The 22,803-nt window shown below is 46.5% G+C and overlaps 1 long non-coding RNA gene across 1 annotated transcript; it reads right to left on the reverse strand.

The window, feature by feature from the left end:
- Positions 1-20,237: 20,237 nt before the first annotated feature.
- On the reverse strand, positions 20,238-22,494 carry LOC310659296. The gene is made up of 2 exons (XR_014502730.1): positions 22,363-22,494; positions 20,238-20,466 (listed from the first exon to the last, which is right to left on the reverse strand). It is a non-coding gene; the product is annotated as an uncharacterized lncRNA (long non-coding RNA).
- Positions 22,495-22,803: the final 309 nt, after the last annotated feature.

Here is a 22,803-nt window from a genome sequence, read left to right on the forward strand (position 1 = left end):
AGGGGGTTGGACTCGATGGCCCTTGTGGTCTATTTCAACTTTATGATTCTATGATTCTATGAAAAGCTTCCCTAAACAGGGCTGCCTTCAGATGTCTTCTAAAAGTCTGGTAGTTGTTTTTCTGTTTGACATCTGGTGGGAGGGCGTTCCACAGGGTGGGTGCCACTACCAAGAAGGCCCTCTGCCTGGTTCCCTGTAACTTGGCTTCTCGTAGTGAGGGAACCGCCAAAATGCCCTCGGAGCTGGACCTCAGTGTCCAGGCTGAATGATGGGGGTGGGGATGCTCCTTCAGATATACTGGACCGAGGCCGTTTCTGAACTTGGCTCATTATGGACCTGCTTATGGAAGTATTTGGGTTCAGCTCATATTCAGCTGTGGAGCTGTGGAGTTCTGAGATGGGGGAATTTGTATTCCCCCCAATTCCAAGTTTTGTCACCAGAAATTAAGTGGTCTGAAACACCATCCTGAAGGATGCTCTTCAAAGAAGCCTACGAAGTTGCCTTACACTCAGTCCAACCATTGGTCTGTCAAGTCTAATATTGTGGGATTAGTGTGAGCTTTCTCATCAAGGGATACATCCATCTCTGACAGTGAAGTTGTTAAATATCTTTCTGGAAAGGGATCTAGTTCTTAAAGAGCTGTTCAATCATTTACTTTCAGCACCAACTGCAGCTCAGAATGGGAAGACATTTCAGAATGCAAATATTGACTGGGGAACCAAGAAGTTTGTCAGTGCTCTTTCTTAGAGAAATTGCCACAAAACTTAGGGTAAATAGGGAACAAAAGGTAAAGGACCCTTTTGAGAAAATATGGAAAGCATTTATTGATTGTTCAAGTGTAAAGGATAATACCTGCCCTCTGACTGCAATGTACTCTAAACTATAGACCTTTTGAGTTATTTTCTCTCTTCATCTCAAAACCCTGTAAATAAAATCTAAAGGACAAAGAGTTAAGATGATCAGTATCTATAGTTATCGAGCCGTCTTAAGCTTGTTATGTTAATATTTGCCCTTTGCATCTGTTTTGTTATGCTTTTATTTGTATTTTTTAAAGTTGCCTTTTAAAGTAAAAATAAAAAGTCCTGTATTGTCTTCCACAGCCTTCCGCAACTGCTGCCTTCGGAATCATGATGGACTCCAACTCCCATCAGCCCCAGCTACCATGGCCAATGGTCAGAGATGATTGGAGTGGAAGTCCAGCAACATCTGAAGGGCTGGTGGAAGACTGTTCTGCTCCAACTGGTAGAACCTCTCTGAGGTGTTGGAAAGGGATGACTCTTGGCTGTGCTACCTTGTAAAAGAGATATGCTACCAATTGAGCGTAGGGCCTCCATGTATTCTACACACTGAGGTTTAGGAGCACTTCCAAGGAAAACAGGCAAGCTGCTGGCCACCAACTTTAATGCCTTTAAAAGAGGATTAGACAAATTCATGGAGGATAAAGCCACAACAGCTATGATATACCCCTGAAAGCTTCTGAATGCCCGCTGCTGGAAACCACAGTGTGCTGGGCCCGGGGGTAACCCGAGAACTGTGGGTCCAGGTCCGGTCCAGAATCCTTAGGTTCTGCTAGGAGTCAGTCTGACAGGGTCAAGGCAGGAAACCAGGCAAGGACAGCTGCAGGGGCTGGCATACAGCAATGTTGCTCCCGCAACCTGGGGCAGGGTCCGACAGCCTTTTATCCGGCGACTCACCTCCCTGTTTCACCCGAAGGCGAGCACTCCTCCTGCGAGTACTCAGGTCTCTCCTTCTCTCAGACCTCAGTCTCTGCAGCTCGGGAGATGTCGGTGGGTTACTAGACCCAGGGGCTGCCTCAGCCTCTCCTGACCCAACCGGTAGTGGAGCAGCTGTAAGCGATGGCCCAGCTGAAGGCAACAAGGTAATCCCTGCATCTGGAGCCAGGGCAGGCTCAGGCCCCTGACTCGGCCCAGCTGGTGCTTGTTGCAGGGGAATCTGTGCAGACTGGGACTCTTCAGGATCAGGCCCCAGACTTGGTTCAGGTGATGCCTGAGGCAAAGGATCTGGTGCAGACTGAGACTCCTCTGGTTCCGAGCCCAAGCCTGAGTCCCAGGCCATCACACACAGGACGGGAGAAGGCCCTTGTGCTTGGGTTCTGCTTGCAGGTTTCCTACAGACATCTGGTTGGCCACTGTGAGAACAGGATGGTGGATTAGATGGACCATTGGCCGGATCCAGCAGGCTCTTCTTAAGTACAGGTCCTACTTCCTCTTTGCCCTTTGATTTTTCCTCCTCCACCACCAATGTGCTGCCATTTTTGACAGGAGTTGCCAGTTCTGACAGGGGCTGGCTGAGATGTATGTTCCCCACTGACCCATTCCTTTTAAGATGCCCTATCCTACCCGTCTAAACATGTCTTCAAGGTCATCGCCATGCAGAAGGCACTGGGAACCCAAGGCTACAGTGGCATAAACGCTGACCTCAAGGTCAGAATTTGTCAGGAAATATTTCAGCTGTCTCTCCCAACTGAGTTGGTGAATTCCCAGTTTATTTACCTCCAGACAGTTAGCCCTCTTTAGTATTTTAGTGGGGAAGGTGATGGTGGTGCAACAATATAAAGCATTAGGGTAAAATATAAATCTCCATGCAATTTTTTTTTTAAGCATACGAAAGAAATACCTAACATCTTTTAACCGGCTTGTCACTTTGATTTCATCTTGCTCTCTATGAAATCAAATGTGCCTCTAACAAAATTTGCTTTACATAAAAAAAAGTATTGTAATGTGATTGCTGCACAGGGTAAATTATAATTTAAAAGTAAAATTACAAATGGTTATGTGTAATGTCATGCAAATGGATGGAAAGGCCCCCATTGGTATTGCTAAAAGTCAGAATTATTGATCTCGCCCTTATGACAATTAACATAAATTTACCCAGAATGCCATCTGCCTTTGCCATTTCCAAATGATGTGCCTCGTATAGCAGGTGCAATTAATTACGTCTTTGTTTAAAATGTGCTGATCCCAATCAAGGTCATGCGGGAGACATGGCACGGGGAACATCATAATAATGAAAATATGATTGGAGGAGAAATGCCTTTTCTCGGGTCGGAATTTAAACACCCTGTCCTCCTCTTCAAACTCAGACATAATGATGATGGGGAAAACTCACAAAGAGTTTTGGGCCACCATTAGGTGCATACTCTGAAAAGCAGGCAAACTGGGGACAAGTCAGGAGAACTGGAGGGAAGTCAAATCAATCCTACTCAAGGGGTTTTTCATTTGTCTGTACAGTGGTACTTTGGTTCTCAAATGCCTTGGTTCCCAAACACCTTGGTTCTCAAACGCCAAAAACCCGGAAGTAAGTGTTCCGGTTTTTGAACGTTTCTCGGAAGCCGAATGTCCGATGCAGCTGTCGGCTATTGTTTCTGGGGTGCCTGCAGCAATCATAAGCTGCGCCTTGGTTTTCGAACATTTCGGAAGTCAAACAGACTTCCAGAACGGATTAAGTTTGGTGCTTTTGTTGCAGTCGTTAACAGTCAACAGGTTTACCACACCTATCAGCCAATCACCCATTCCCACCACCCATAGAATCATAGAGTTGGAAGAGACCACAAGGGCCATCGAGTCCAACCCCCTGCCAAGCAGGAAACACCATCAGAGCACTCCTGACATATGGTTGTCAAGCCTCTGCTTAAAGACCTCCAAAGAAGGAGACTCCATAGAATCATAGAGTTACCCTTCTGAGTAATACCCCTCTCCACCCTCTCTCTCTCTCTGTAGGTCTGGTGACTTCTCTTTCAGTGTATCTGAAGAAGTGTGCATGCACACGAAAGCTCATACCAATAACAAACTTAGTTGGTCTGTAAGCTGCGACTGGAAGTAAGTTTTTTATTTTGTAAAGAAGAAGGTTAAGCTGCGAAGGAGGCATAAACTGAGGGAGGGCAGGGTGGGGGAAGTTCAGGAGCTGACTGAGGCCAAAAGGTAAGTTGCACCCTCTATTGTGGGCGGTCCTAACTCTACCTGGCCAACTCCATTGGCAACGCCCCCCCCCCAGCCACGATTGGCTAATTGACAAGGCTAGGCCAGGTATCCAGCTCAGGGGGGCAGCGAAGCCAGCTACCTGGCTAGGGGTCTAGAAGTCTCCGGGGGGGGGCTGCGCATGACTACACAAAAGCTGCCCCCCAGTTAATGCGGGAGCAGTCATTCACCCTAATAGAGCAGCCTTCACTGTGAGTGCGCACAAACATACCCTTTTAGACTCCCATCTAGCTAGGTGGTCAGCATACAGGGGAAATAAGAGGGACTTAGATTTAGATAAAGCGCAAATGCAAACGGCATTTTTTAGGGTCATACAGCAGGCAGCTGTTAAGAGTAATGGGATGGAATTAAAGAAAAGAACACTTTGGGCTGACTGCTTGGTCAGGTCTGTTTGAGGCTGGAGTGGACTCCCTAGAGGAGAAGCGAGAGCTGTGCTGTTCAGTCATTTAAAAATTGAACTGGACAGTACACAGCAGGGAACAGTCTGAGAAGGAAATACACTGCGGTGGACAATGTATGATTTATAAGATGGAGTTTACTGAGATTCGCATCTTGAAAGGCCACAGAAAAGCAGCTCTGGCAAAAGGGTTTTTACTGTGCCCATCGTAAGGGGAGAGGGAATGCCCATCTGTATTAACTGATACATGTACTTGTTTGAACTGTAGTCCGCCCCGTCGCAAAGGAGATTGCAGCATTGTTTTGAGCAGCACTGCTGTGCTGCAAAGTGCCCACCCCCAGGTTAGTAAGGGACAAGGAACAAAGGCAGGTGGGGAGTCGTACCCACTTATTGAGCCTGGAGGAAAGCTTTGTCTGATCCAAGGCTATATATGTGCCAAATGAATAAGACGAGAGCTCTGTGGGCTGAGCGGGGCCAGACCAAGACATTTTGGCATCTGAGGCAAAAAATAAAGTCAAAACAAAACAGACTGGAGGGGTCTTGATGTGAAAGAAGAAGAAGAGTTTGGATTTGATATCCTGCCTTTCACTCCCTTTAAGGAGTCTCAAAGCGGCTAACATTCTCCTTTCCCTTCCTCCCCCACAACAAACACTCTGTGAGGTGAGTGGGGCTGAGAGTCTTCAAAGAAGTGTGACTGGCCCAAGGTCACCCAGCAGCTGCATGTGGAGGAGCGGAGACGCGAACCCGGTTCCCCAGATTACGAGACTACCGCTCTTAACCACTCCACCACACTGGCATAAATCTATGCAGTCTGATGAATTGGACTCTTTATGGGTGTAGCCATCTTAACAACAGCAGCAGCAACGACAACAACAATATTTGAAAGCAAAATAGAAATGTCAAGAGTTAAAATCATAACTGAAAAATATGAAAGTTGAAGATGACAGCAGTTAGGTGGATTGAAACACCCAACTTAAGATTTGTTGAGAAACAGGGAAGGAGCCAGGAATAACTGGTATGTAGAAAGGCATGAAATTGGGATGGGGTCACCACAGAAAAGGCTCTCATAGTGCTCACTAGTCCAACAGATCTTACTGGCAGAGACATGAGTTCAGCCCAGAGTACAATTCCATGTGCCAAGCCAAAAGATGATGGGATGGAAAGCAACTTGGAGATGCTATCAACAATTTAGGTTGAGGCTACGAAGATGTCGACACAATATTATTGCTTTTGAAGCAAGACTCAAGCCGAGAAGAAAAACGTGATGGACTAGGTTGGGTTTTGTTGTTGTTGTAGAAATTACACCCCTGACTGTGCACTCGCTGCATAGCCAACAAGAGAATTTCTATCCTTAGCATAACACCGGCTTAATTTTAATTGCTTTTGCCTGGACATGATTAAGCAGACATTAGCGATTTCTCTGAGGTGCCTTTAAAAATAAAAGCTTCTGATGCTTCCTGGCAAAATCCTGTAATTCACAGGCGAAGCGTATTTTATTTGAAGTGACGTTAGGAAGGGCAGAGTTATTAATTATTTCAGGCTTTGAACCGACAATGGTTGTAGCCCACCAAAATGTGGTGCATCACATTTTGAGTTTAGAATGAATCCTTTCAAGTCCCAGAAGATTGTGTACCAAGGGACAAGAGGGTGATAGTATTTAAAACAACAACAACAACAACAACAACAACAACAGAAGCAGCAGCAACAGCAGCAGCAGCAGTATATTTTGACATCAGCTTTCTCAGGAATGTCTGTGGAGACTCTTGTGATCAGGGTCGGCCCTACCATTATCTAAAGTAGATCAAGTGAGGCAAACACCTCAGGCAGCGGACTCTGTGGAGGTGGCAGGAAACAGCAGTGAGGTGTTGGAGGACAAAACTGCATGTGTGATGTGACACTGTCACATACTTGGCCTCAGGCAACAAAAAATCTTGGGTTGGCCTATCCCTGTTTCCTATGCCTACGCCCAGTAAATAAGTAGCCAACCAGGAAACTTAACTCACTGTGAAGCAGAGGTAGCAAACAAGATGTCCTGCAGATGCTGTCGAACCCCCTGGCTACTTGCCACGATGGTTATGTCCTCCCTCCACTGTCAGAGGCAGCATGCCTGTAAACGCCAATTGCTGCGATTCACAGAAGAAAAGTGCTGTTGCACTCAAGTCCTGCTTGCAGGGCTGTCTTTACCCGGGGGTGCAAGGGGTGCGGGGCACCCAGGCGCTGAATTCTGGGGGCGCCAGGTGCCCGCCGCTGAAGCCGCCTAAACTCCCTGAGACGGTTGGCTAGTGGTGAGGCCACTCACCTGACCCTGATCTCCCCTTCCCCGGCCGCTGTCAAAGTTGACCGCCGGGTGCTGTGTTGCAATGGAGAGAAGGGAAGAGGAGCAACAGCACCCGCTGCATGGGAAGAAAGCAGAAAAAGAGAAGGAAAAAGAGGAGGAGAACGAATGAAGGAAGGAAAGCGGCAGCAGCAGGGATTGAGATCGTGCCTGTCCCAGGTGCTGGAAACAAGCGTCGCTGATCTGCGCTTAGCCCCACTCGCCTGGTGGCGGCTGCATACCCACAAGAGAAGCCGATCACCCCCAGAAATGCCACTCTGCTGCTGCTGAAAGGGAGACCCCGGCCACCCCCAGTGGCTCCTTGACAGGTCTGGGAGCGGCGGACACAGCCGGCAGAACAAAAAAAATGGCTAAAAATAAAAATGAGAGGCACAAATACAAGATGGGTGACACCTGGCTTGAGAGCAGTACATGTGAAAAGGATTTAGGAGTCTTGGTTGACCACAAACTTGACATGAGCCAACAGTGTGACGCGGCAGCTAAAAAAGCCAATGCAATTCTGGGCTGCATCAATAGGAGTATAGCATCTAGATCAAGGGAAGTAATAGTGCCACTGTATTCTGCTCTGGTCAGACCTCACCTGGAGTACTGTGTCCAGTTCTGGGCACCACAGTTCAAGAAGGACACTGACAAACTGGAACATGTCCAGAGGAGGGCAACCCAAATGGTCAAAGGCCTGGAAACGATGCCTTATGAGGAACGGCTAAGGGAGCTGGGCATGTTTAGCCTGGAGAAGAGGAGGTTAAGGGGTGATATGATAGCCATGTTCAAATATATAAAAGGATGTCACATAGAGGAGGGAGAAAGGTTGTTTTCTGCTGCTCCAGAGAAGCGGACACGGAGCAATGGATCCAAACTACAAGAAAGAAGATTCCACCTAAACATTAGGAAGAACGTCCTGACAGTAAGAGCTGTTCGACAGTGGAATTTGCTGCCAAGGAGTGTGGTGGAGTCTCCTTTTGAGGTCTTTAAGCAGAGGCTTGACCACCATACGTCAGGAGTGCTCTGATGGTGTTTCCTGCTTGGCAGGGGGTTGGACTCGATGGCCCTTGTGGTCTATTCCAACTCTATGATTCTATGATATTCTATGATATTGTAACAGGGAAGGGGAGTGAGTGGGTGCCCTCTGCCTCCGATCCTGCAGAGCCCCGAGACGGAGCAGCCAATCTCTCTCTCTCTCTTCCCCCCACCTCGGCAGAGCTTCCATTTCTCTCCACTCCCCCCACCACTTCACCGCCTCTCCCTGCCCCTCCCAGCCTCTTCCCGCTCCTCCCCAGCCATCACCACTCCAGTTTTCAGCTCATAATGGCGGCGCTTGTCAACGGCCCTGGGGCTAAACTAAATTTGGGGATGCTGGGCAGATCTTTGCACCCCGGTGCCGCATATTCTAAAGATGGCCCTGCCTGCTTGTGTGTTTCCCAGAAGTATCTGGTTGGCCACTGTAAGAACAGAATGCTGGATTTAGATGAGCCTTTGACCTGAAACAGCAGGGTTCTTCTTATGCTCTTATGGCACATATTGATTTAAACAACCCTGTGTCTCTGTGTGTGTGTACTTTCACATAAGCACATCCCTTTTCAAATAAAAGAGAGGCTGAAAACTAACATTTCCTCAGGAACAAGTTTGGTGCCATTGGGAGGAAAAACAGCCTTGCAAAACTGTAACTGGATCGAGTGCGAGGAGACGTAAACAACTCTTGATATTTGATTGTTTTAGTGCTTCCATCCATACTGACCTTAGTTACTTGGGTTTTACAAATTTACAGACCTGCCCGCCAGCCTGCCAGTTAACTAAAGGGCACAACGAAGGTCTCCAAACATCTGGTCCACACACTTAATCATCTCGTTTCACGAAGGCTGGTATTTTTATCTTGCACCTTGATTGGGTCTGCATAATTTTATTCCCCCACAAATTGGCATTTAAACCTTTTAAAAAAAAATCTCCTCTCTTAACTACATCTGTCATTGATATTTTATTGTTTAATTTCTTTTTATGGAGCCAAATTACATCTCTTTCCGCCGTACAGCCTGCATTTTACATGTTTAATTTGTCGACATGTTCTATAATGATAATTTCATTGATTTAGAAAGTGACATTATGAGGAACATATGCTCACTTGAGGAGTAGACCTTGTTATGGTAATAATTTTCCTTCCACCACCCCTCTTCCCGCAATTCCAGAACTCTCATATAATATAGGTTTGGAAGTCGTTGAAACATTAACTGCTAAATACCTTCAACTCCAATTACCATCCATGTAAGGTTTCCTTAGCTGCATGGATTTCCTAATGGATGTGTTTGCAGATGGAGATGGGGAAAACCAGGCCCCATTGCCAGTGCTAAAGTAAGGTTCCACCTGCACTATACATTTAAAGCAGTATCATACTGTGTTAAACAGTTATGGCTTCTCCCCAAAGATTCCCCAGAACTGTAGTTTGCTAAGGGAGTTGAGAAGCTCCCCTATTCCCTTCACAGAGCTACAATTAATTAACGTATTTTTTGCTCTATTGGACGCACCGGACCACAGGACGCACCTAGTTTTTAGAGGGGGAAATCAAGGAAAAAAATATCGCGCTCGCTGCCCGGGCTTCCTCTTTAGCCTTGCACAGCCTCCCGCGGCTGGAGAGATTGTGCAAGGCTTTTCTAGAGGAGGGAGAAGGGACTGACTGGCCGCGTCAGTCCCTTCTCCCTCCTGGGGACAAGCCTGCAAGAGCCGCGCGAAGCTTGTGTGTGGCTCTTGGGGGCTTTTCCTGCTTGCCTCCCCCCCCCCTGCATTCGCTCCATAGGACGCACAGACTTTTCCCCTTAGTTTTTAAGACGGAAAAACTGCGTCCTATGGTGCGAAAAATACGGTAATTAACAATTAATTCCTCATAACTCTCAGCACCTTTCACAAACTGTAGCCTCAGGATTCTTGAGGGGGGAGCCATGGCTGTTGTGAACACACTATATCTTTAAAATATATTTGAAACACATTTCCCCCCTCAGAGGATTCTGGGCACTGTAGTTTGTGAAGGGTTGTTGAGAATTGGTAACTGAGAGAGGTAAGTTCCCTTGCCCAGAAATCTTTGAGGGAAAGAATGTGCTTCGAACATGCTTTAAAGGTATAGTGCGTCCACAGAGCTGTCACTCTGGCTGATTTTTGTAAATGAAATGTAGGGAGAGGTACCATCTTGTTTGCCCGAGGCAGGGAAGATACCTTGGGCCAACCCTTGAGAGATTCCCAGCTTGTAAACTTATGACCTGGGATGTAAGGCAAATTGACTGTTTATCGAGTGACTCTCTCGAATTCCGGAAATGGTTAATATGCCCATTTGCTTAAGAACCCTTTCACCGAACATCAATTTCTACAGGAAGTAGAAAAATGACTTAATGGGATTTCTGTTTATTTGCTAAAACTGTACAAACAGGATATGCACGCAGGACCCTTTGAAGATTACGGCCCCAAGTCTCCAACACGGTTCTTCAAAGGCTTGATAAGAGGCTGTGCTGGAGGCAGCTCTCCAGAATGCAACATTAAAATTCCACCTCCGCTTTATGAAGAGGTGGCTATGCTCTTTTCCTCTGACTCTGATGAAACTCACCCTCCTCTCTGGAAACATCCAAATTATTGCTTCGGTTGAGATGACATATCCCTAAGATTTGCAAAAAAATACTTGAGAACAAATGTTCAGCTTAATTTTGACTTGGCAGCCGTTTGCTCATATGGGAGAAACTTCGCGGTGACCTCGCTGTGACCTCAGAGTCTGGGGTGATGGTCAGGCTAAGGCCCCTCTTGACTCTGTCCAGGATTGCAGTCCAATTTGACTCATTCAAAAAATTTAATGGGCGCCGTTGAGAATTGAGCTGGCCTGTACAAACCTAAAGAGTACCCTGAGGCCAGCTGAAGTCTTCTTCACTTGGTGAGTGGTGGCTGACCTCCTCTTTCCTTATTTTGATCCCACCCTTCCTCCGAGGAGCTCATATCGGTGTACATGATTGTGCCCCCTCTCTTCACCCACAGGTTAGGCAGAAAGAGGCTGCATTCACACTGCAGCTTATTCCATTTCTCCAATGTTTCTCTAAAAGTTATTTTCTGCACTATGTTTGAGCTTTTGCATGATGCAGAGGCCACTTCTGGAAAACTAATGGAGTATAACACATGTTTAGTGTTCATTCGTTAAAGCTATGGTTTTCCCAGTAGTGATGTATGGAAGTGAGAGCTGGGCCATAAAGAAGGCTGATCGCCGAAGAATTGATGCTTTTGAATTATGGTGCTGGAGGAGACTCTTGAGAGTCCCATGGACTGCAAGAAGATCAAACTGATCCATTCTGAAGGAAATCAGCCCTGAGTTCTCACTGGAAGGACAGATCGTGAAGCTGAGGCTCCAATACTTTGGCCACCTCATGAGAAGAGAAGACTCCCTGGAAAAGACCCTGATGTTGGGAAGGATTGAGGGCACAAGGAGAAGGGGATGACAGAGGACAAGATGGTTGGACAGTGTTCTCGAAGCTACCAGCATGAGTTTGACCAAACTGTGGGAGGCCGCAGAAGACAGGAGTGCCTGACGTGCTCTGGTCCATGGAGTCATGAAGAGTCGGACACGACTAAACGACTAAACAACAAAAGTGTTTATTCACATGTTATTTGATTCCAGAAAGAATCCATTTGCAGCCCCCTTAATCTGAAATATCAGAGGAGTAAAGTGGTGAAATTTGGGTTGGTATACCAGCATACATTTCTTTCGAGCTCTTTTCATGGGACAATGGAAGGACACATGTGGGTGGGGGAATAGTGACTTTGTACAATGACTTTTGCTGTTGTGTCACACTATGCCCATTGGTGTGAATAAAATTTAGCATGACATGACAGTATATCAGCCACAGTTCCATAACATAACAGGTACAGTGGTACCCCGCAAGACGAATGCCTCGGAAGACGAAAAACTTGCAAGACGAAAGAGTTTTTCATTTTCTGAGTTGCTTCGCAAGACGGATTTCCCTATGGGCTTGCTTCACAAGACGAAACGTCTTGCGCCTTTTTTTTTAAACCGCCAATGCATTCCTATGGGAAACCGTCAATACACATTGGTGCTTCGCAAGACGGAAAAACTCATAGAACGAAAAAACTCGCAGAACGAATTAATTTCGTCTTGCGAGGCACCACTGTACTGCAGTGTGAAAGGAACAATGGAACAGAAGTGCTAACATTGTAATTGTATTGTTGGCATCCATCTGTCTCGGAAGACAATGGAAGAGTCAAGAGTGGGCCTTCAGGAGTGAAGTCAAACCATCAGAGAGTTACAGCACCTGCTGTGGCTGTAGAAACCAATATGGGAGAGACATGTTTTGTTGCAGCTGGGGCAGATGAAGGAGTCCGGTTGCACTGCTGCAGATGCATCATGGCATTTCTTCTCTCTGCACTCCTCCCAGCAGTCTCTCCTCCTCTGTTCACTGCGGTGGATGCACAACCTGATTGTCTCCAGGCACTGCATTCAGCATTGTAATCAGGAAGACAAATGCAATATCCCACACATGTAAATGCACCCAGAGCAGAGGGAAAGAGAGGCCTGGGGTCATCCAGTGTGCTGAATGGTTGAGTGGGGATCTAAACACAAACCAACACTCTAGCCACTACACCAGGGACAGAAAACCAGTAATCCTTTTACTTCAGCGCTCGTCATCCTTGCCCATTGACCATGCTGGCTGGAGATGATTGGAGCTGGAATCCAATGGTCTGGAGGGCCATACAACTTCACTATCCCTGCACATTATTCTGAATAACAGAAAGTGTCTACAATCCTGCTGCTAAGCTCAAGTGTTGGTGTAATACTGGAGTACTGTGTCCAGTTCTGAGAACCACAGTTTAGAAAGAATATTGAGAAGCTGGAGCATGTGCAGAGGAGAGTGGGAAAGGTGATAAAAGGTCTGGAAAGCAAGTACGTTTCCGAGCACAATTCAAAGTGTTGGTGCTGACCTTTAAAGCCCTAAATGGCCTCTGTCCAGCATATCTGAAGGAGCGTCTCCACCCCCCATCGTTCTGCCCAGACACTGAGGTCCAGCGCCGAGGGCCTTCTGGCGGTTCCCTCACTGCGAGAAGCCAAGTTACAGGGAACCAGGCAGAGGGCCTTCTCGGTAATGGAATACCCTCCAATCAGATGTCAAAGAGAACAACAACTACCAGACTTTTAGAAGACATCTGAAGGCAGCCCTGTTTAGGGAAGCTTTTAATGTTTCATGTATTACAGTATTTTAATATATTTTTGGGAAGCCCCCAGAGTGGCTAGGGAAGCCCAGCCAGATGTGTGGGGTATAAATAATAAATTATTATTATTATTATTATTATTATTATTATTATTACTTCTGAGGAATGGTTGAGGGTGCTGGGTATGTTTAGCCCCGAGAAGAAAAGGCTGAGAGGTGATATGATAGTGATATTCAAATATCTGAAGGGCTGTCACATGGTTGATGTGCTCCAGAAGGTAGGATCCAAAGCAATTGATTCAAATTACAAGAAAGGATATTCCAACTAAACATTAGGAAGAACTTTCTGGTGGGAAGAGCTGTTCAACAGTGGAATGGACCACCTGAGAAGTTGGTGGACTTTCCTTCCTTGGAGGTTTTTAAACAGATGGCCATCTGTCAGGGACTGCTGTGATTCCTGGATTGCAGGTGTTTGGGGTCCCTTCCAACAGGTCTGAGACCTGGTTGCCCCAATGGAACCAGCCTCCACTGATTTAATCAGGGAGCAGGAGAAATGAAGAGCGGAAAGAGCAGAAGAAATGAAAATACTAGAATTCAGCAATGGCAGATTATTGTTTGCAGTCACGATTCAAATATATCTCCTTGGTTAACAATGTGTACTAATAACCTGCTCCTGCACCCCCTGCTGCATGAGGTATTAATTCTGCACATACTGGACATGCCCCAAAAATCAGTCTGTGGGCATGTGCTTGGTCACTGTGAGAACAGGATGCTGGCAGAGAGACAAATATTTAGACTAACCCAGCCATGCTCGTCTCATGCTCTTAATTCTGAGGTAATGTGGAGAATAAGAAATAAGACTGGTGCTGTCTCCCCCCGGAGAAGCACTCAGAAAATTACTCTGTCACAGGGGTCTCCTCTATAGGTCACTTAGCCTAATGGTTAATATAACCCCGTACTTCCAGAATCCCCGAGCAGCTAGTTGCAGAACTTTATGTGAGCTGGGATTAGCCATTTTTCTCTCTTCTTCATATAATAAGGGAGAGGAAAAACACAGACACGATAGCATTATATTGTTCTCCAAAATTCCACTAGCAAACATTAATCCAAGAGTGTAAATAGCAGCTTCTATTTCTTACTAATTACCATTTTCCTCAACAACGTCTGAATATTTGATGTTTGTGTACAGACTTCCAAGCATTTAACACAGATGAATTATATTAAAACAAGCAAACATATCATCAATCTTTTGCATTGCCTTTTTTTTATTTATTTGCAAGGGGCAATGGGGGCTGGTATTGGATAGGCCTCAAATATTATAGAAATGCATTTTCAAATAGCCAGTTTTCAGGGGCTGGTAGGGTTCCGCAGAATGTGTGGCAGAGGCAGGAGACCAGGGGAGGGGAGGGACTCAGGAGAGGGGACCAGTGATTCATGGGGTATGACATCACTTGTAGGCAAAAGACCAAGGCAAGAGGAGAAGGGAATGTCAGGGCAGTCCAAGGTGGACAAAGGCACCCAGGATGTGGAAGAAGAAGAGGAGGTTGTTCAGGTGACAAACAAGTCAATAGACTCCCCGCCTTTCCCTGCCCCACTGCCTCCTAGAACCAGGAGGGGTCTGAAGTGGGAAGAGCAGCAATGACTTCCATGTAGGCGAAGTCTCAGATTGCGGGTACACATCCCGTTAGGGGAGGATATATAAGCTGGTAGAGGGGCAGGGACTCACTGTTGCTGCAGCTGCTCTGCAACTGCACAGAGGGAAAGCTGCCTAGTGATTAGAAGCGTGTGTGTGTGTGTTTGTGTGTGTGTCCGGAGCAGCACGGGAGTTGAATTTCAACATCAAAACAAAAACAAAAAAGATTGTATAACAATCCCCTACTTCCAAAATTCCAGATCGGTGCTCATAAGAAGAGCCTATCTAGCCCTATCTAGGCCACATTCACAACACACACTTGAACCAGTATTGTACCGTTTTGAGCAGCCATGGCTTTCCCCAAAGAATTCTGGGAGCTGTGGTTCATTAAGGATGCTGAAAGTTGTTGGAATAAATTTGTCAACACTGTCTGGCTCCTCCATGATAATATGACAGCAACAATCCCAGATAACAATGGCTCTCAAAGTGAACCATTCACAGTGGGATCAGGTGTTAAACAGGGTTGTGTTATCACCCCAACTCTATTTCTTCTTTTCATTGCCATAATCCTACACTTTGTTGAAGCGAAACTTCCCACCAGAGAAGAAATCATATACAGTAGAATCTCTACTTACGTCCCGCTCTACTTAGGCCTGTTCCAAGTCACGACCGTGGCAAACCCAGAAGTAAACACTGGGTTTGCCGTGATTTGCACACACGCAGAAGCGGCTACCGCCATCTGCACATGCGAAGAAGCGAGCTGTTGCCAAATGAGCTTGCACACAACGGCGCTTCTACCAGCGACCCTTTCGCCATAGGGACGGGCCTCCGGAATGGATTGTGGTCATGAGTAGAGGTTCCACTGTATTGAACAGATGGAAAGCTCTTTAATTTGAGTAAGCTGAAAGAGTAAGGTTACCGTAACTTCCATCATAGAGCTTCAGTATTGCTGATGACAACATAATGTATGCACACTCAGAGGGTGACCTCCAAACCATCCTAAATATCTTCTCAGAAGCATATGAAAAGCTTGGCCTATTGCTCAACATCCAAAAAACCAAAGTGCTGCACCAACAAGCACAAAACAACCCCTCTGCAGCACCACAAATCCAGCTCAATGATGTAATGTTGGAAAGTGTTGATAACTTCTCCTACCTGGGCAGTTATCTTTCTACAAGGGCTGATATTGATGCCAAAATCCAGCAGTGCCTGAGCTCTGCATGTGCAGCTTTCTCCCGATTGAATTGCAGAGTTTTTGAGGACTGGGACATTCGTAGGGAAACCAAAATGCTTGTCTACAAAGCTACTGTACTACCAACCTTACTGTATGCTTGTGAAATGTGGACCATTTATAAACACCATCTCCAACTCCTTGAAAGATTCCATCAGCGGTGTCTCCCCAAAAAATTATACATCACTTGGGAAGACAGGCGAACTAATGCCAGTGTACTGGAAGAAGCAAAGGTCACCAGTGTTGAAGCAACAATTCTTCAACATCAGCTTTGTTGGACTGGTCATGTTGTGCGAATGCCTGATAATCGTCTTCCAAAGCAACTACTGTATTCTGAACTTAAAAAGTGAAGGCGTAATGCTGGTGGTCAACAAAAGAGGTTCAAAGACTCTCTCAAGGCAAATCTAAAAAAATGTAGTATAAACACCGACAACTGGGAATCACTGGTCTGTGAGCGCTCCAATTGGAGAACAGCTGTTACCAAAGGTGTCATGGGCTTTGAAGACGCTTGAACTCGGACGAAAGGGAGAAACATAACAAGAGGAAGGCACGTTTGGCAAACCCTCACCATGATCAACTCCCACCCAGACACCATTGTCCCCACTGTGGAAGGACGTGTGGATCCAGAAATGGCCTCCATAGTCACTTATGGACTCACTATTAAAACCATGTTCATGGAAGACAATCTTACTTGGCTACGAGTGATCGCCAAAGAAGGAAGATTCCCCTCACAGAGTGACAATTCCCAGAATTTCCTGGGAAGTGGGATTGACTTGTGTGGTTGGCCAGTGTGAGAACAGGTTGATGCACTAGACGAGCCATTGGCCTGATCCAGTATGCCCTTCTTATGCTCTTATACAGTTGTCCCATTAGTGGAAGGACTTCCACCTGCGAAATAGGAATTTCTCTTCCACTCCTATCCCCAGGCCCCTCTCCAATTTCCTCTCCAGAGCAGATTCGGGGTGGATGGGGAGAGTAGGAGATGAAGAGGAGGAGAGGAGGTTAAGGGGTGATATGATAGCCATGTTCAAATATATAAAAGGATGTCACATAGAGGAGGGAGAAAGGTTGTTTTCTGCTGCTCCAGAGAAGCAGACACGGAGCAATGGATCCAAACTATAAGAAAGAAGATTCCACCTAAACATTAGGAAGAACTTCCTGAGAGTTAGAGCTGTTCGACAGTGGAATTTGCTGCCAAGGAGTGTGGTGGAGTCTCCTTCTTTGGAGGTCTTTAAGCAGAGGCTTGACAACCATATGTCAGGAGTGCTCTGATGGTGTTTCCTGCTTGGCAGGGGGTTGGACTCGAGGGCCCTTGTGGTCTCTTCCAACTCTATGATTCTATGATTCTATGATTCTAAGCCACAGAATCACAGAATGGTAGAGTTGGAAGGGACCTCAACCACTTGCAAAGCAGGAATCTCAAGCAAAGCATCCATGGCATATGACCATCCAATCTCTGCTTATTAATAACTTTTCAAGTACTATATTTCTTTGTTTTCTTTTTTCTTTTTCTCCATTTTATCTGTAAGCCCCCTTGAGACCTGGTCTGGAGAAAAAGGGAGGATTTTTAGAGGATTTATTTACAAATAAATAATTTCCGGTGCTTTTGCAAGTGCGGCTTTCCAGAACAAGGTGACTTTTCCAATCCCCCAAACAGGAGGTCTCCTGCTAATGGAAATCTTTTGCCTGCCAATTGTTATGGAGAGCACAAAGACATCTGGTGCACCATAGCTAATAATGTGCTCTGTGCTAAGAATGGTGATCAAAGGCAAGGCAGTAACTCTGGATCAAGTACAATGACTAGCTAATGATCATTGTCAGTGCAGAATCCGAAATATCCTTTGGGGTGGGTGGGGAAATTACCACTAGGAATTAATATTCCGAGCGAGCTGAATGCAGTTTTGATTCACAATTAAGGCTTTGACATTCTAATCTCTCTTTTCCTTTGTACTCAACAACATCCTACCCCCTGCAGCCATAGCACCTCGGGCTGTTCAGCAGTCCGATATCACAAGCTTTGGAGTAGACACCGTCTGATGAATACACACTTGGGAGGCTTGCAAGGGAAAACGCGGAGAGTCTACAGAGTTGTCATTGCTTGCAAAAAGAACAACAATTTCTGCAGCGCCAGAACCTGGTGTCCTGATTAGGCATTGCTAAAGGCACTAATCCATTTCCTGTGCCCTGTATTTGTCAGCTGTGCAATTTGCTTGTCCTGCACTGTTTAGAAACAAGACCTGCTCTACTCTATTGATTTAAGATACACTAGGGGGGAAAGTCTCCTGCCAACCTAGCAGTTCAAAAGCACCTCAAAGTGCAAGTAGATAAATAGGTACCACTCCAGCGGGAAGGTAAACAGTGTTTCTGTGCGCTGCTCTGGTTTGCCAGAAGTGGCTTGGTCATGCTGGCCACATGACCTGGAAGCTGTACGCCGGCTCCCTCGGCCAATAAAGTGAGATGAGCGCCGCAACCCCAGAGTCATCCGCGACTGGACCTAACGGTCAGAGGTCCCTTTACCCTTACTAAAATTATTTTCATACTATACTATACTATACTATACTATACTATACTGTACTGTACTGTACTGTACTGTGCTGTGCTGTGCTGTGCTGTACTGTACAGTGGTGCCTCGCAAGACAAAATTAATTCGTTCCGCAAGTTTTTTCGTTATGCGAGTTTTTTCGTCTTGTGAAGCACCACTGCATTTAAACACTGACAACGGTGGGGAGGGGCGGGGAGAAGCAGGACAGCTGCCGCAGCCGGTACCTCAGACTCACCCGCGCGTTGTGGCCACCGTGCGACGCGGCTGCTGGAGGGCGGCGGGGCTCAGGAGCGCGACTCCAGGGAGAGAGAGGCGCTGGCGGCAACGGCTCTCTGAGGGGAGCGCGCAAGGGGGGTGGGCAGCGGCGCGAGGCACTAACCGTCAGCCGGAAGGTGGGAGGGAGCCGGAGGAGCGGGGAAGCGAGCGTGCGTGCGTGCAGTGACCGTCGCCATGACAGGAGAGGCAGGGCTGTTTCGTCTAGCGAAGCAAGCCCTTAGGGAAATCTGTTTTGCGAAGCACCTCAGAAAACGAAAAACTCTTTCGTCTTGCGAGTTTTTCGTCTTCCGAGGCACCACTGTACTATACTATACTATACTATACTGAAATGTTCAAATGTTTCTTTGATTGTCCTTGAATCTTGCCACTATGCCTGCCACCCTCTCTTGCCACACCCGTGTGGAGTGCCACAAACTTTGAGAACCATTGACGTAAACTCTGAAACTCTCTGCCCATCGACATTAGGCAGACGTCTTTGATGCTTTGTTTTCAACGCCTGCTAAAATAAAAACAGTTAAAATCTGCAAGCCTACCTATAAATGTAAAGTTGAACAGTGACATTTTGCATGCAAGTAAGCCACCTCCGAGTCTGTACATGCCTCCTTTTTTATTGCTTGAAATGCTCTAAGTTCCTTGTTCACTACCAATAGCCCTGCCTGTGAAAGTACATGTGCAACTTGCTATGTTATTTTAACTACAAACAATTTAAGGATGCAAACTACCAGCACTTTTAGACCAAGTCTGATTAGTTCGCCCATCTTCAGTGGGTGACACTATTGAATAGAAATGAAGCAATTTCTGTTCAAACTGATATACTGCTGAATCTCAGACCCCCCAAGTGTCTCTATTTTCCAGGGAAATTCCTGGATATACAGAAGCCACCCTGATTTTTTATTTGATCTGGAATGTCCCATTTTCCTTAGGACATCCCTATTTTCATAAGAGAAATGTTGGAGGGTATGGAGTTATGCATCCCCAGAGCCAAGGAGATAAGTACTGTATTTTTCACTCTATAAGACGCACCAGACCACAAGACGCACCTAGTTTTTGGAGGAGAAAAACAAGAAAAAAAATATTCTGAATCTCAGAAGCCAGAACAGCAAGAGGGATCGCTGTGCAGTGAAAGCAGCAATCCCTCTTGCTGTTCTGGCTTCTGGGATAGCTGAGCAGCCTGCATTCACTCCAGAAGACGCACACACATTTCCCCTTACTTTTTAGGAGGGAAAAAATGAGCAAAAAATACGGTAAATATACAACCTTTAGAAGACATTTTAAGGCAGCCCTGTATACAGAAATTTAAAAACACACGTTTTATTGTGTTTTTATATATGTTGGAAACTGCCCAGAGTGGCTGGGGAAATCCAGTCAGGTGGGCAGGGTATAAATGATAAAATTGTTGTTGTTGTGTGTCATCATCATCTTCATCACCATTAACAGGACGTCCCTATTTTCTTTGGAGAAATGTTGGAGGGTATGCAATCCTAGCTGCCATTTGTACTGCAGAGCCAGGTCAACTCAACGCCCTCTGGACGGACTACAATTCCCATGAGCCTTTGCCCGTCCCTTCTGCATGCAATACGTGTGCTCTCCCGCCGAGCCCTGCTCCTTTGGTGCAACAGAGCACAGAAACAGGCTGTCAGACCTTTTGATATCGGTGGGATTAACTTCATTTATTCCATTGTAAGTGGCTTATGGATCAGGCTGCAAGCACTTGAGTGCAAGGTCTCTGATTTATGGCAGTGTGTTTGTGAGAGAGGCGGGGGACACACACTGAAATGTTCACCAGCAAGGCTCTGTTCGTTTCTTTGCTTTGTGATATATGTTCTATGGTCTTGCTTTGCTGGATGCAGCTCAACAGCTGCCTCTTCTTGCCTGGGGATACGGTAACAAAAGAGATGGAGTGGTTTTGTAAGGGGAAATGTATCTCATTGGTGCTATACACTGTAAATGATCATTAAAGCATGGTGTGTTATGACACTACAACACTAAGTTAGTTGATACACTTCGCATCAGACTCACACACTCACCCCACCCATGCAAGTCCAGACTATGCAGGGAGGAGAGGTCCACAGAGAGCTGAGTATGCAGGCCACATCCTCGCAATTGTGGCTCCTTACTTCTGCTCCCTGATAAGCCACTCCACAAACATGGGGGACCAACTACCTAATATGTCTTGTGGTCAAAAGCAGCCTCTGGCACATAGGAGGAGGAAATATCTCAAGTCAATGCCCCATTAGACAAGGGGCAGGCACCCTTTTCAACATTTTGTTCTGCCACACCTACACAGCCTTGATTTTGTGACTGTTGCCTGCTGCTGTTAAGAGCGGTGGACTTGTAATCTGGTGAACCGGGTTCGCATCTCCGCTCCTCCACATGCAGCTGCTGGGTGACCTTGGGCCAGTCACACTTCTCTGGAGTCTCTCAGCCCCACTCACCTCACAGAGTGTTTGTTGTGGGGGAGGAAGCGAAAGGAGAATGTTAGCAGCTTTGAGACTCCTTCGGGTAGTAATAAGGCGGGATATCAAATCCAAACTCCTCCTCCTCCTCCTCCTCCTCTTCTTCTCCTCAATGAAGAAGGTCAACGTTTGGTCAGCTATAATGGCCCCAACATTGCACAAAAGGTGTTGCAACTCTGGACCATGTGGCAACTGGTGGACCATGTGGCATTCTTTCGGGGGAAGAATGGGGCAGCTCTCTGCCTTCTAAATACCTTTTAAATTTCCCACAATGCCCCAAAATGATTCTATGTTGGGTCATTGTGGCAAATTAAAGGGGAAACTGTGTTCAGTCATCTGGCAATGACTGGAGTGCAGAGCAAGTGCATGTGTAAAATATTGGCCTTTTCAGGACCACCAAACCCAGTTCCCTGCCCTGCCCTGAGAAAAACCAGGATGAGGAAGAGATACTGCCTGTGCCCGAACAGTCTGAGGATAAGGTCCACCTAGCCTTCCTCAGATTCTGAGGCTAAGCCCCTAGTAGCATCCCCTTCTCCTCTGCCTCACAGTCAGTGTTGCACAGTGATTAGCATGTTAAGACTAGGACCTGGGAAACCAGGGTTCAGGTCTTTGCTTGGCTGTGGAGCTCACAGGGTGAACATGGACCAGTACCTCCTTCTCTCAGCCTAACCCTCCTCACAGGGTTCTTGCGAAGATACAATGGAGAGGGGGAGAAGCAGGCACAAAACACCTCCAGCACCTTGGAGGAAAGGTGGGACAAATATGAAATAAAATCAAAAAATAAATTAGAAGCCAGGCTTGTAGAATGAGACAAGGGTCCTTCACAACTTTTCCAAGGAAATGGGCCAGGTTGCTAAACACACTGTGCCATTCTTCAGAGAGCTGAAGTTCTTTGCTGAGTCAACATCCCATCCATTCACTACAATAGGAGAACAACTACAACCAGCAGAGCTCACTGAGAACTCTCCATGGTCCTGAAACAGCCTGTTCAAATCTTGTGAAGTGAACATGACTTGACCCGCTGTGGTCTCCCCGCCTCCCCCTTGCCCCTTGTGGAGGCCATGGGTATATCTTTATATTTTACTTTTTTAAATTAAGGGATGCTTTTAGTTCTCAGAAGTCTTCCCCTTGCTGGGTTTTTTAAGTGCTGTTTACTGATTTTTTTTATGCTCTTGTGTGGGTTGTATCCTGCTTTTTATTCATACTGTGCTGGTATTCCTTGCATAGATTGATTGTTTTGTAAACTAGGTGGCAGTCAAATGTCTAAACAGATAAATAAAACTGGAATAAAACTTACTGGAAGAAACTTTACCTGATGTGACTTTTCCTGAGTAAGACTATGAACCATGCCCGGCTTATATACCCTTCTCTGATGGGTTGTCTGCCCGCAACCTGAAACTTCTGCATTGAAGGCATTGCTGCTCTTCCCTTTTCAAGCACCTCCTGGTTCTAGGAGAAAGAGGGACAGGGGAAGGTGGGAAATCTACTGACCCATCTTTTCCCTGAACTGTCCCTTCTTCCTCTGCTGCATCCTGCATTCCTTCTTCTGCCTCGGACTGCCCTGACTCTCCCTCCTCCTCTGGCTCCTGCCTTGCAGGTGGTGTGACACCCCCCAACCCCCCCCCACTGGTCCCCTCTCCTGGGTCCTTCCCCAGGCCCCCTGCCTCTGCCACACACATTGCAAGTCCCTGACACTCTGATCTCCCGGACAGGCTGAGAACATGAACAGTGGGTCAATGACGCCAAGATGGGT

The sequence above is a fragment of the Podarcis tiliguerta genome (assembly GCF_965153285.1).
Source record: "Podarcis tiliguerta genome assembly, chromosome: 10".
NCBI classification, from domain to species: Eukaryota; Metazoa; Chordata; class Lepidosauria; order Squamata; family Lacertidae; genus Podarcis; species Podarcis tiliguerta.